The 12,840-nt window shown below is 35.2% G+C and overlaps 1 long non-coding RNA gene across 4 annotated transcripts in view; it reads left to right on the forward strand.

Moving 5' to 3' along the window:
- Positions 1-12,035, forward strand: part of LOC116216674 (uncharacterized) — a 98,082-nt gene extending 86,047 nt beyond the window's left edge. For 3 of the 4 annotated variants that reach the window (XR_014883599.1, XR_014883600.1, XR_014883601.1), the window contains one exon: positions 231-4,488. This is a non-coding gene — a long non-coding RNA (uncharacterized LOC116216674). Of the gene's footprint in view, positions 1-230; positions 4,489-8,039; positions 8,178-11,422 lie in introns of those variants that run through there. The other variant, XR_014883602.1, reaches the window with a different exon arrangement.
- Positions 12,036-12,840: the final 805 nt, after the last annotated feature.

Below are 12,840 nucleotides of genomic sequence, written 5' to 3' on the forward strand. Positions count from 1 at the left end.
AGAGAAATTAAACTTAAGATGGAGATGTAAGAGGTGTGGTAAGAGTTAACCAGCTGCACAAAAGAGGAAGACAATGGTAATTATAAGACTTGGAGCCATCCTTTTATCAGGATGTAACAGGAAAGGGAGGTGAATAAGGAAAAATAAATCCTATTGATATGGGTCTGATATGGGAACCTCCAGGAGGTTCCTGGACTTAATTGATGATAACTTCCTTCTTGTGGTGACAGAGGATTCAGTGAGGAGAGGAACTCCCACCAACATTGAAGGGCTTGTGGCAAATCTGAAGTCCAAGGGTACCCTTGGCTGAAGAGACCATGAAGTGGGGGAGTTGGGATCCATACAGCAGCCAGAGCAAGCTCACTACCTGTGGATGCCTTATCCCTGTAAGCATGGGGTTTTGGTCAACCTGATCTAGTGAAAAGTGTCACTGCTCATGTCAGCGGATCAGAATTAGACGTTTTTTAGGATGCTTTCCCACCAAAAACTTTCCATGATTCTAAGATTCTATGTCTTCCATTTAAGTAAACTAACTGCAGTTTTTCTTTTATTTCTTCATCTCAGTCTTTTTTAAAAACATGTTAAAAATTATCTACTTTAGATTTTATGAATAAATTTGTTTACTTATACATGTATTCGTATCTATATTAACCTAATTTGATTTAAACATATTTTTTCTAATTTATTATCTACAGTGAGTTCATTCCCCAGGATCTGTAAAATTGTACCCTGGGACTTCATGTCCCAAGAGCTCCAGCTCCATCGAGCATGTTTTGCTTTATCAAAAGGTTAACAGAAGAAATGCTCATTTCTTGAACTTTGAGTAAGTCATCATACAAAGCGTAGCAAAAGTACAATTTCCCATTATTGACAGTATGCATTAAGTTTGTTCCATTCCATCTAAAGATGGAATTAGATGTTCCAATACATCTAAAGTGGGAAATGAGCAAAACATCAGCCTTCTAGAGAACCTGTTGTGCACATTCATCAGCTTGGGGGATTTTTCACAGCTGTTGTTAAATGGTACTGGCCACTTAAAATGTCGCATAGTTTTTGCAATTAAATTGTGAATATTCAGTGAAGTAAATGCAATCAATTTCACACAATAGTATTATCTGTCACCTCATGTATTATTAACATTTCATTTTGTCCACTTCAAAAAAAAAAAAACCACTTCCTGCTGTAGCAAAAATAAATGTATCAAAGTAAATATCACAAAGGCTTTTTTTTTTTTTTTTTTGGTTAAGATCACTATCATACTTCTGTTATCACTTCTTAAAAATTTGCAAAAACTAAAATTTCCAGTGATGATATCCACTTTTGTTCAGTTCTTAGTTTGAAAGCAAGAAGTGATTATCAATCCAGCAGACCATAAAAACCTTTTCAATAGATCCTATCCTTTTCCTCTGGAAGCTCATTATGCTCATTAATCACTTGAGTAAATGCCAAGGAATCTGATTCTAGGTTTCCACTCCTTGTTTGGACATTTGACTCCTGCTGTAGCAACTAAAAAAGGATTTGTTTGTTTGATTGATTGATTCATTGATGGAGGAGAAATAGGCTTCAGAACAAATGCAGAGAATGTGGATATTAATACCACATCACCAAGGAAATTGTATGTGAAGAACATGGTCTACTTTTTGCACATAGGTAGATTATCCTTAAATAAACAAATATACTTGGAATTTCATAGAACTTTTTCATTGTGATTCTTTAATTTTACTTACATATCACTTTATTGTGGATATTTGAAGACTGTATTGCTTTTTTTTTTTCTTTCTGTTTATTTTTTTTTAAGTGGAATTCAGAGAAATCATGAAGAAATGCTAATATTAAATTAGTTTCTGATATTTCTTCTTGCAGTTAGATGCATATAACACCTACATATTTGAGTCAGTAGAATAAAATGATTGTATTTGTGCATATAAAGTAATATCAGCAACCAAAGCACTTCTATAGTTTATCTGTATTTATCAAAATATACTGTGATTTGGTATACCATAATAAATGAGGAGGAAAGAGATTACTGATTTTATACAACCCCTTTCTTTTATAGCAGTGCACAGTACTGAGCATTATACTTTTATGGAAGTACTCCCATTGTACTGAACAAAATTTTCTTCCTGATTTTTATAGCTGAGAAAAATACAGGTATGAAAAAACTGTTAACGTCACCTAGCATCACTAGCCAGTGTGTTTTTGCATGTCTCTACCAAATAATCACTTTGCTCTTCCTGAAAAATGGAATCGGTCAGTCTGTATTATGTTGTACTATGTAGGGAAACTAGCCTACATACCAGCTCTTTTACATCGCTTCTTAAATCCTTATTAGCATTTTGATGCTGAATGCTTCTCGTGAGAAGTCATTACATGTAGCCAAGCAACTGCATGTAGGTATCTCTCACTCTGTGTACTGAGCGCAAGGGTAGAACTAACCATATATCAAATTTATACAACTAAACCATGAATCAATATTATTCTTCATGAATCATCAAAAAAAGCTCTCATAGGCTAGCACAGACCACGGCTTCAGATAAATTAAAGGGATAAGTTCCCTGATGAACTAGAATCAAGGTGGATTTATAGAAATCTAGCAAGACATTATTTTTCTCTTGGCTGAGGCAGATATTTTTCTCACTGAAAACAGGAGATACAGATTTTGTGGGGCTGACAGATTGGCTAAATTGTTGTCACAAGTTTGTAGAGAAGAGATTATTTATTAAAATGTTTTTCAAGAAGAAATCATATGCTTTAGCATAATTACTGATAGTTAAGAAAAGAATCTTCCACTGTAGTTACGAACAGTATTTAAAGTGGGATGAAACTGTCTAGAACTCTATTTATAATGACTTTGTCTGTTGAACTTAATTGTGAGGGAGGCCCCATTTGAGGGAGAAAGCACACCATAGAACAAAAGGAGTCAATTTTTTTTCATTCTTCTGCTGGAATATTATCCTTTATTCTTTCATCTGTTTTCAACTTATGGTAGCGATTATGAGTGCTAATGAGACATTTGATCTTGCTCCAGCAGTCATTTTCTGGTTAACACAACAGGGGTATCAAACATCTATTCTAGTGTTATAGAAAAGCAATGAGCTGGGGTCACATATTCTTGTCTCGTACCTACCCAGTCATGACAATTCTTTTCTCTTACCTGAAAATACTTATTACACTATTTTATTTTCTGTCTGCACCTCTTATATGAACTCCTTGTCACTAATTTATGTCAGGAAAAAATATAACTCTTACAGGTGGTTCCAATTTAGAAACCAGTCAGAACTATTTGAAATACTTTTTTCCTTTGGGGAGCTAATTCTAGTCAAGTTGAGAAGTACAGATGTGTTGTTTAGTTCAAGAAACAAGTGGTGACTGATGAGCAGAAGTAGCGCTTGAACCTGGGACCCAAGAAGTAGAGTTTAATAAATTGGGGTATCAGTCTACAGAGAACAGTACCATTTGAAAACATGATTTCTTTCATGTTGACTTAATTTTTCAGAAACTGTAACCAAACCTGGCAGTTCTGAGCCATTCGTTTCATCAGCCTTATTTATCAGCAGAAAGTCAGACAATGCTTTTGGGCCTGTATTCCTCTACCACTGACAATTATACACATAGACAGCACTGCTGGGTATTGTGTAACATGCTCAGTGGAACTAGGCAAACAGTTTTGATTTAAAGGAAGCATCCTTGCATAGGCTCAAAATATGGGTAACAAGTATTTCCAAAAGGTTTGATTAATTAACATGAATTTTGTTATTGAGGAAATATCTTGTTCATCGCCACTGCTTTTTCATTATGACATGATCACTTGTATATTGAACTCTTCTAGTGTCTACTTTTCACAAATTAAATTTGGTGCCAATTAGCTATTTACAGGAGGTAGACGTGAGATCTTTTGTCCTTTGCTCAGGGACATGATTTAGTGGTGGGTTGTTAGGGTAGTATGTTTGGGTTGCAGGTCCTTTCCAACCTGAGCTATTCTATGATTCTGTCTCTTCTAGAAATGAACACAGGAGAACAGAGAGCCTAATTAGTGGAAATACTTTCCTAATACCGGTTGTTTTAAATCATAACAATTAAAGAGAAACACTTGTGCTGTGGGACTGATAGCAAATGCTGTTAAATATTTTTCTGCACATATATAAAATCTGGCTTTCAATGAAATGTATGCCAAAAACTTTTTCAGAAAGCACATGGTGTATGAACATCGGATGCATTCACCATGCAAACTCAAGTTAATGAGTTGCCTGCTTTTTGTCCCACTTGATACTGAGGTAGAAATTTGGGCTTAGCTTAAGAAACAGATTTTACCATAATATTTTAAAACATACAAAAATAGAAAAAGAAATGTTACTTTGTTTTTGATGTGTGGAAAAAGAATAAGTAAAAAGAGGTAAGAAAAAATTACTCAATCTAAACCTTCAAAAGCTGGTGAAAAGTGAGCAGTTTATGTTTTTTTTTCCCCATCCCAAGTTATTCCAAGTTATTTCTGGGCAATACCTTATTTGGAAGTATCTCCTTCAAACACTGATTATTATACAATCACTTATATTTATATAATCACTTATATAATCATTTATATATTATAAAAAATATAATTTTAATCTTCTGACTGAACACTGTTTAACAAGATCAGTGAAATATTTAAAATTACACTTCCAGTCTAATGTTATATGTGCAACTTATATTTGCTAAAAACTGCTAGATTTGCTCAATGAGTATTTGAAATTTTAAAACTTCAAAGAAGTTTTAGACTGAAGAGATTAATTTCAATGAAAAATTATTTTGAAAATCTTCCAATTGTTTTGTCTTCAAATATCTCTAAATTTTATGCATATTTCATTAAATATTTATTTTCCTGAAATATACCATTCCTGAAACTTAAATACAAAGCAAATCAAAGCTTGCTAAGAAAATAACATGAAAATATATAGAAATGCTTCTGTTCTCATATCCAACAGAACCATAAAAAACTGAGGACTAGAATCTACAGTCATTGAATCCTTTATTCATTATTATTCTTAATTTTACATTTATGGAGTCCAACACAAATCAGTAAATGTGGGAATACAAGAAAAACTGTTCAGAGCAGCAGCTGTGGAGCAAGATAAACAACATGAAAACCAAGGACTCCTCTAAAAGAAGAAAGAACGTCTCATAGCTCTGATTGGATAAGCACCTGCATGAACGGTTGAAGAGTGTTTTGTAGAATGCTCTGTTGACATGTAAAGGTGGATGGGAAAGTTGTACGATAGATGGAAAAGCTAGAAAAAGAGAACTTGTGAAGGTATATAAGTGATGTGAGAACTTGTAATAAACGATTGGGATCATTCACATCTGAGTCTGTGCATCAGACGCTGCAAGTAAAGGCACCCATATATATAATTGTAACTCTAGTAAAAGATGTCCATTCTGTAAACGCTTATTCATTTAGGTAGCAATTAGGTGAATTGATTTTACTCACAGTATAACTCTAAACCACAGATATTGTGGATTATTTTCAGAATTGGGAATGCACGTTATCAAAATAAGTTTTTTTAAGTGTTGGTTTCTTCTTAGTATGTTAGATTCTATGAAGTCTACTTGGAACTGTGTTAGGGAAGAGAAGATATTTTTCAAAATGGACAAATTTCTGAATGTGCTGTCATGTTATAATATTGGTTCTTGACATAGCACTTTTTTCCTCCTTCAGAATATGACTTCACATATCAGTAGTCCTCAAATTCACAGGCACATGTCAGCTTTACCAGCTGCTCATTAATTTATGTATTTTAAAGAAGGCAGAGAAATATGGAAAGCTTGTTTCTTATCGAGTGAGTCAAATGTGCGTATGAACTTAATGAGGAAACATAATGGGTCAACAGGACAAAACTCCCACACTCAATTGCTGTCTGTTTGATGAATTCCTTCACCAGAGTTTGATCCTAGGAATGTGCACATTTATAGCACAGTGTTCCTTATTTTAAAACAGCTGTGATTCACTGTATGGAGGGTGGGAGAACTGAGAAGTCTGAGCACATTAGCTATTTTAAAGGAGGAAAAAAAAACCTTTTTTTTCATTTTTCTGGTAAAAATTCAGCAGGCAGAATATTTAAGCAGGACATTTAGTCTTATATCAAATTTGATCCTGCCACCAGATACTTTCTACTTCTGCAAGCAGCTTACTTTGTCACTTAGAATTAAATGTATTACCCACAGAGCAGTAATTACATTTGACACATAATTATTATGGTTTTGATGACAAGAAGGCCTTTTCTTTTCCTGCTTTCATAACATATATTCCTGATAGTGTTGGCTTGCTGAATACAGTTTAAAAGCACTTGGATTTAAATTGAACCCTTGGACAAAGAATGAAATGAAAAGGTAAAGAAAGGGTGAGTACATTTGAAAATTCCACAGATGATCTCACACGAGTAGAAAGGAAAGCACAGGAAAGAAAGCCTTTAAGTGTTGTTAACGCAAAAGGAGAAAGAGCTGCCTCACTGCAGCCATGCCAGATCCCCAACAGGAAAGGAGTGCTTTTAAAGTTAATAAATTGAAGGAGGTTTGGAAAAAACGGAGGCTCCTGGCAAGGCCACATAAACTACACAAATGAGTTTCTAATCTTGCCACCTGGGCATTTTTCCAGCTCTGCACTCTGAGTCACCCCCAGCTGCAGGCCTGGATGAGCAGTTTAACAATCCTTCAGTTTTTTGCTTTTTTTTTTAATGATCAGAATTGGAGTATCATGTTTCTGGAGCCTGGGGGTTGTGTGGTATTCAAGCAGGGTGAGTGCTTGGAATTCCTCCAACCATACCTGCAGCGGCCTCTCTGGAATGGTTGGAAACCTAAAGCTGCAATGTTTGAGCTATTAACTTCTAGCTACCTTGTCTCCTCTTGATTTCTAAGGGCACACATGAGAAGTACAGTTGGGAGGGCGGTAAATACACCTCTATCTTTTTAAAAATAAAGTTACAAGAGATGGAGGGAGCAACATTAATGCTGGGAATCCTTCAACTGAGCAGTTTTGAAGGAAACCTGAGAGGAAAAGAATGACTTGGCTTCCTTCTCTAATCTGTGAACTGAACATCAGTGTCAAGGAAGCTGAACTTGATGTACAAGGAGCCTTCCTTTTGATGTGTGCTCTTCAATCAGTGCTGAAACAATGATAATTAAGTTAACATACTATAAAGCAGCTCTAATTTTAGCCTGATTTGTTATTGTAAGCATTGGTAGGGAATGGTAAAGGGAGAGGTAGAGGTTGCTATGAATGACTAATACTGTATTTCACACTCATAAGCCATTTTTAGTAATGTGGGATACAAAAATAAGCTTTCAGTAAAATGTTTCCTATTTGACTTCTGTTTCCTTTCTTCTTTCGCTCTCTTAACGATGGATTTAACTAATTACTCTTTTAGCAGGATGTTGATAGACAGGTATTTATTACTGGTACTGTAAGCCCCTAAAATTTTTTCCACAGTGAGTCCACAAACATATACATTATACTACGATTCTCTGGGGCTGTCAGAGTTACAGAACAGCCTGAGGCATAGCAGTATGATAAAGTTTTTAGGCCCTGTTTAGTTAAGACTGAAAATCTGGGACCCAGCCAATCTATACCACTCAGGGCTCTTTTCACAGTCCAAAATGATTTGGCTTAAACATTTCCAACTGTGATGAGGTCCCATTTCAGTGATTACACAGTCATTCACTTTTCCACATCAACATCAAAGTCATTAACAACTGAGTATTATTGCACTGGCTGGAATTCAGTTAAGGACTAGAGGGATGTTGCTCTTTATTAAGATAAATCATTGCCTTGGTTATGTCACCCATGAAATAATCAATTTACTGTGTTGGTTAATTTCCTTCCTCTTTGATCTGTGAATTAAATTCAACAGATCATTGTTTCACACAACTGCCATGCAAAGGATGCCTTAAAAGAAATGTGCCACAATTTCTGATGATAGAAGTCTAATAAGTATGTAAAACAAGATGACTGCAAGTGACCTGAGAATTTTTTTTTTTTTTTTTTTTTTTTTTTCCATTCTTCCTTTCAGCGATTTCCTTTGAAAGCTTCAGGGGAAAATGAAACATCAGCACCCATTTGGGTGATCCTCTCTTAAAATTCCTGAAGATTTAACGAGAGGAAAGAGAAAAGCTAGCAGAATTAACTCTGAAGCTTTCAGATGAGTAAGGTTTGTGCGAGAGCCAGTGAAAATGTTTTCATCTAAGTATATGGAAATGTACTGGTAGCTTTTATGAGATGTACAAACTTTGGATGCTTACTCTGAGGAATTTTCTAGAAAAATTCTACTCTCACACCAAGCCAAATATTGTGATCAAAATAAATCTAAATAATTTAGTATTGGTTCCTATTCCAGTTTTCTTTTGCATTGTACTATATATATCCTGAAATTGAAATATACATAAATAAGTGAACGAGTTAGGGACAATACTGCATACTTGCCTAGTCACACGCGCCTGTGTTGAGAAGGTTACTGTAAATGATAAGTAACTATTTCAGTTAGACTTTGAGATAAACTTTATGAAGCATTATAGTTCTAATTGTGGAACCAAGATACTCAGCTTGCAAGTTTTTGTCTCTAAGGTTCTAGAACGTGAATTAGTGAGTACTAATGCTAGTGTTTTTGAAAGAAAAGGCATATTAAAATATTATTACTATAGAAATTGAGCTAGAATTCCCAGTTGAGCTAATAATAAATTAACACCTTTTTTATCTTCCTTTTCTATCAGTAAAACATTTTCTCTCATCCTTAGTTCATAAATCTGGTTTGTAGTGATGGACCGCTAGACTACTTAGTCATGCAGGTTGCTCCAAAAGTAATGCCTACTTTTTATTTCCATCCAACAGATACAAAGAACCCAATAACACCATTTGATAGACCAAATTCTCAGCTACAAAACATATCACCACCATTAGCTATGCATTTTTTTTTGCCAACATTGAACAAGAGCCTGCATGCTGTGCTCGTAAAAGTCTGTACCAGTGGAGGTAACCTACTATTTCACAGCTGTTATGAAGGTGTCACTCCTAGGAAAACACTGCCTATACAGTCCAACTGCTAACATCCACTGTTTGGCCTCCATAAATATGCAGCAAGAGTCAGTGAATGTCAGTAGGTGCAATTTTTTCTGCATGGAGGAATTCAATTCCACATTTTTGTTTCATATGTGCTTCCATGTCAGACACCATTTTGTCAGACTGCCCCTTTGCTGCCATCTGTCACGCAGCAACAAAATGTAATAAAATATTGATGGAAAGGTTCAGTCTCTACTGCCATCCCACCAACATCTGCCTCTGCTGTCGTGGGCCAGTGTAATAAAATAGGAGACGTTACTTTCAGAGCAACCCTTGTAGTTTAAGAATGGCACTACAAATTCACTTAATAAATAATGAAAATTGCAGATGGTATCCACAGCAACTACTTACAGAGTTTCTCCTTGGATTTAAGATTTTTAAATTGTCTCTCCATTCTCTACAAAACTTGGATGTGATTTCATGAAAGAAAACCAATTTAGATTAATAGGTTATTCTAGTGTATTTGAAAGTGTTCTTCATGAAACAAAACGTTCCATATCTGAGAATGTAGGAGAATGAGCACTCATGAAAGTTTGTGGTAGGAACTATGCATGTGAGAGCATTGCAAATTCATTGCAAATCAGCCAAGGAAGCTTAATACTGAACAGCTGATTGTCACTACAATAAACCTGATCAATGCACATTTAGCTACATTGCTAATAAATCTTCTTACTTGGCAATCAACCTATACTTTTGTAATTAATTCCATTTGTTAACTTCTTGTCAACTGCTTAATATTCATGATCTTTTGACCAATTAGTTCACATTTCTAAGTGAAATATTCTAGGCGCAGAAAGTAGAACACTGCTGTTCTTCATGCATGATTACTTATTTTGTTGACATGAGAGCATAGCAACTGCAAGTTTCTTCAAGCTGTTATAGGATATTTATTTCTTAGAATTTCCATGAGGTCATACACTCAGAGTTCTTAGAAGACAGAGACTTCTTGTGGAGTTTTGAACACACGTTTAACTTTTGTAATTCTGCTTCAGGCAGTAGCAAGCAATTTAAACAATCACTGATTGACTTTAATTAACTCTGGTTTGCAAGGTCGAGATTGCAACTGATAGATTTCTGAAACTTAGCCAAAATTAGGATCCTATAAAAATTCCAGAAATAGGAGATCCATACAAACTCATTTTAAAATCTGAATAATATTCTTTGTTTACAAAGTATTCTTCTTCTTCTGCTCTAGATATTTGACATGCAGAGTTCATCAGTAAATCTGTGATTATTGGAAAAAAAAATCAAATCAATTAATTCGAACACTTGATTCTGTGCCACCTTATATGAAAATAAAAAATAAAAAATTCCACAAAGATAGCTGAAGAATCAAAATTGAAATTGTAAACGATGTAAAATTAATGTAATGGATTGTGGCTTTGCTAGAAGCCTGGTGGAAGATGGTGCACAGTGAGACTCATGATCTGTCCTTGGACGGTCCTTGCTACAGAGGAAATTGGAGCCAGGCTGTACTGACACACATTGCTTTCCTTGCTGACCAGCTCCATCACAATGGAGGAGAGAAAGCAAGGGACCAAATTACTCCTAGGCTACCCACCTGAACAGGGCAAAACACAGCCCTACAAAAACATTCTCCATGCCATGCTGGTCATAGTTACACCTCCTATGCCCATAATCTCTCTTAATGGATCTGTTCCATACAAGTCAGTTCCTGCCTTTGTGAGCTCCTCAAGTTCCTCTCTCTTTTTTATTTTATTTTTTTTTAGTTTTTGTTTTGGGTGTAATTGTTACAGGATTTAGTGAATAACTAGGGCTTTAGGTAAAATGAGTTTCCACATACGCTTATAATTACATATTCTAGGGAAATACTGTAATTAGTGCTTTGGGTATTATGTCTATTATGTCTTTGTTTCTCATTCTTATGTCAAAAGGCTCTGTCTTAGTGTTTGGTCCTGAAAACTTTCTACGTTCTTTAATTTTGAAGGGCTTACTGAGATAGTCTCAGAATCACTAAGTACATTTACACATTTGAAACCACATGCATTACTTGGATCAATGTCAGTGAAAATGCTTAACATTCTTCCTCAAAACAGAAGCCTCCCTCTCATTTTTCCATTATCTCTCTTCTTGCTGACTGCCAAACAGGAATATTTTGTCCAAAGACTTGAATACCAAATCTATTACTCTGTTCCATATTAGTTCTTTTACCTTCCCTTGAGTGCTTATGCAGTGGATGAGCAGTGAAAGTAACACTGTAGTTTGCAATAGCGTATAAAAGATTGAATCTATCAGCAATTGAGTTGCTACTGTAAGCTGACTTTTTGTTAAAATTTTGCTTTTTCTTGTCCATTCATCTGCTACACTGCCAATTTATAGGAGGCAAACAGGCACTGGAAGTTCATCAATATCAAGTAATCAGCCAAATGAAACTATTATCCAAATTTCAAATGTGAGTTCTTTCTATCATCCATGCTGGAAGCTGAGTGGCAGTGAAACTAGATAAAGACATTTCCTCTTGTTCATGCAAAATAATATTGCTTCTGCTAAGAAGATTACTGTATATAATGAAGAAAATATTTGCCATGGTGATTTCTGCTTCAATAAAACAGAAAATACCTTTCCCTGACAATATGTTCTGTTAAGAGACCACTGGCAACACAGCTTTTTGGAAAAACAACCAATAAAGGTACATTTTCAGCATTCACCGTATAAATATTCTCTGCCATCTTTTCATTTTCTGTTTAAATTTGCTTCTGCTGGAAAAAAAAATGTCAGGGAAAAATTGAGAGTAATCTCAACAGCTTGTCAGAAGAGAATCATATTCCTGAGGTGACATACCTGCCTTGTAGCAAAGCCTTTTTATTTTTTCCTCAGCAAATTGTTGTGCATAAACATTTGTTCAGCCACATATCAAGCATTTTCAAATGAATGATTGTGTGAATATTTGGTACTGAAATAAAATATAACTGTGATCATGTTTCTGAAAACCAGTTCCCTTTGTCCATTTTTTCTATTCACCCTGGGCAGCCTGGTCTAGTATTAAATGGGGAGGTTGGGGGCCCTGTATGTGGCAGGGGGGGTTGGAGATTCATGATCCTTGAGGTCCCTTCCAACCCTTTGATTCTGTGATTGTATGCAGATACATTCATTGGTATTGTTACTGACATGAACGTTTGTAATGTTTATGATGATGCATGAGCACTTAAGTATGGAAAACTTTAAAAAGAAATAGTTTTCTCTACACAGATCTACTGCTCTTCACTAAGTTGAACCTAGAATTGAAACCAGTGCTTTCTTGCACTTGACATCTGATTTATCACAGGAATTTTCTGGAAGTGATATGGAGATACTGGCTCTCGCTCTGCCAGAAATAGGTTGTCTTTCTGAAATAAAAGAACAGACTCAAGTTGTGTATTTCTCCTTGCCATGTTCATTTAAATTTGTGAATATTATTGTTGCACTAAAGTTTAACGGGAAAAGTGGAATACTTGAAAAAAGAGAGACTAAGCTAATTTAAGTATTTTTATTGTTAAGGTTATGTAAGAAATGTGAGAATCAGCCTCACATTCTCTATTTAACTGATTCAGAATGGGAACCAAAACAAAGATTTATTCCTTTTACACGTGTTCTAGCCAGTGTTCTGAGGTGGCTGTTCAGTCACTGGGGATCTATAAAATACTTCTCTGACATAAGCTAGTCGGAAGACTGAGCAAGTAACTGAGTTGTTATATTGCCAGATTATGCTGTTCATTTGAGTTCCAGTCTTACTTTTTTTTCTTTTTTTTTTTTTTTTT

Source organism: Meleagris gallopavo, chromosome 5 (assembly GCF_905368555.1).
Source record: "Meleagris gallopavo chromosome 5, MGAL_WU_HG_1.1, whole genome shotgun sequence".
NCBI classification, from domain to species: domain Eukaryota; kingdom Metazoa; phylum Chordata; class Aves; order Galliformes; family Phasianidae; genus Meleagris; species Meleagris gallopavo.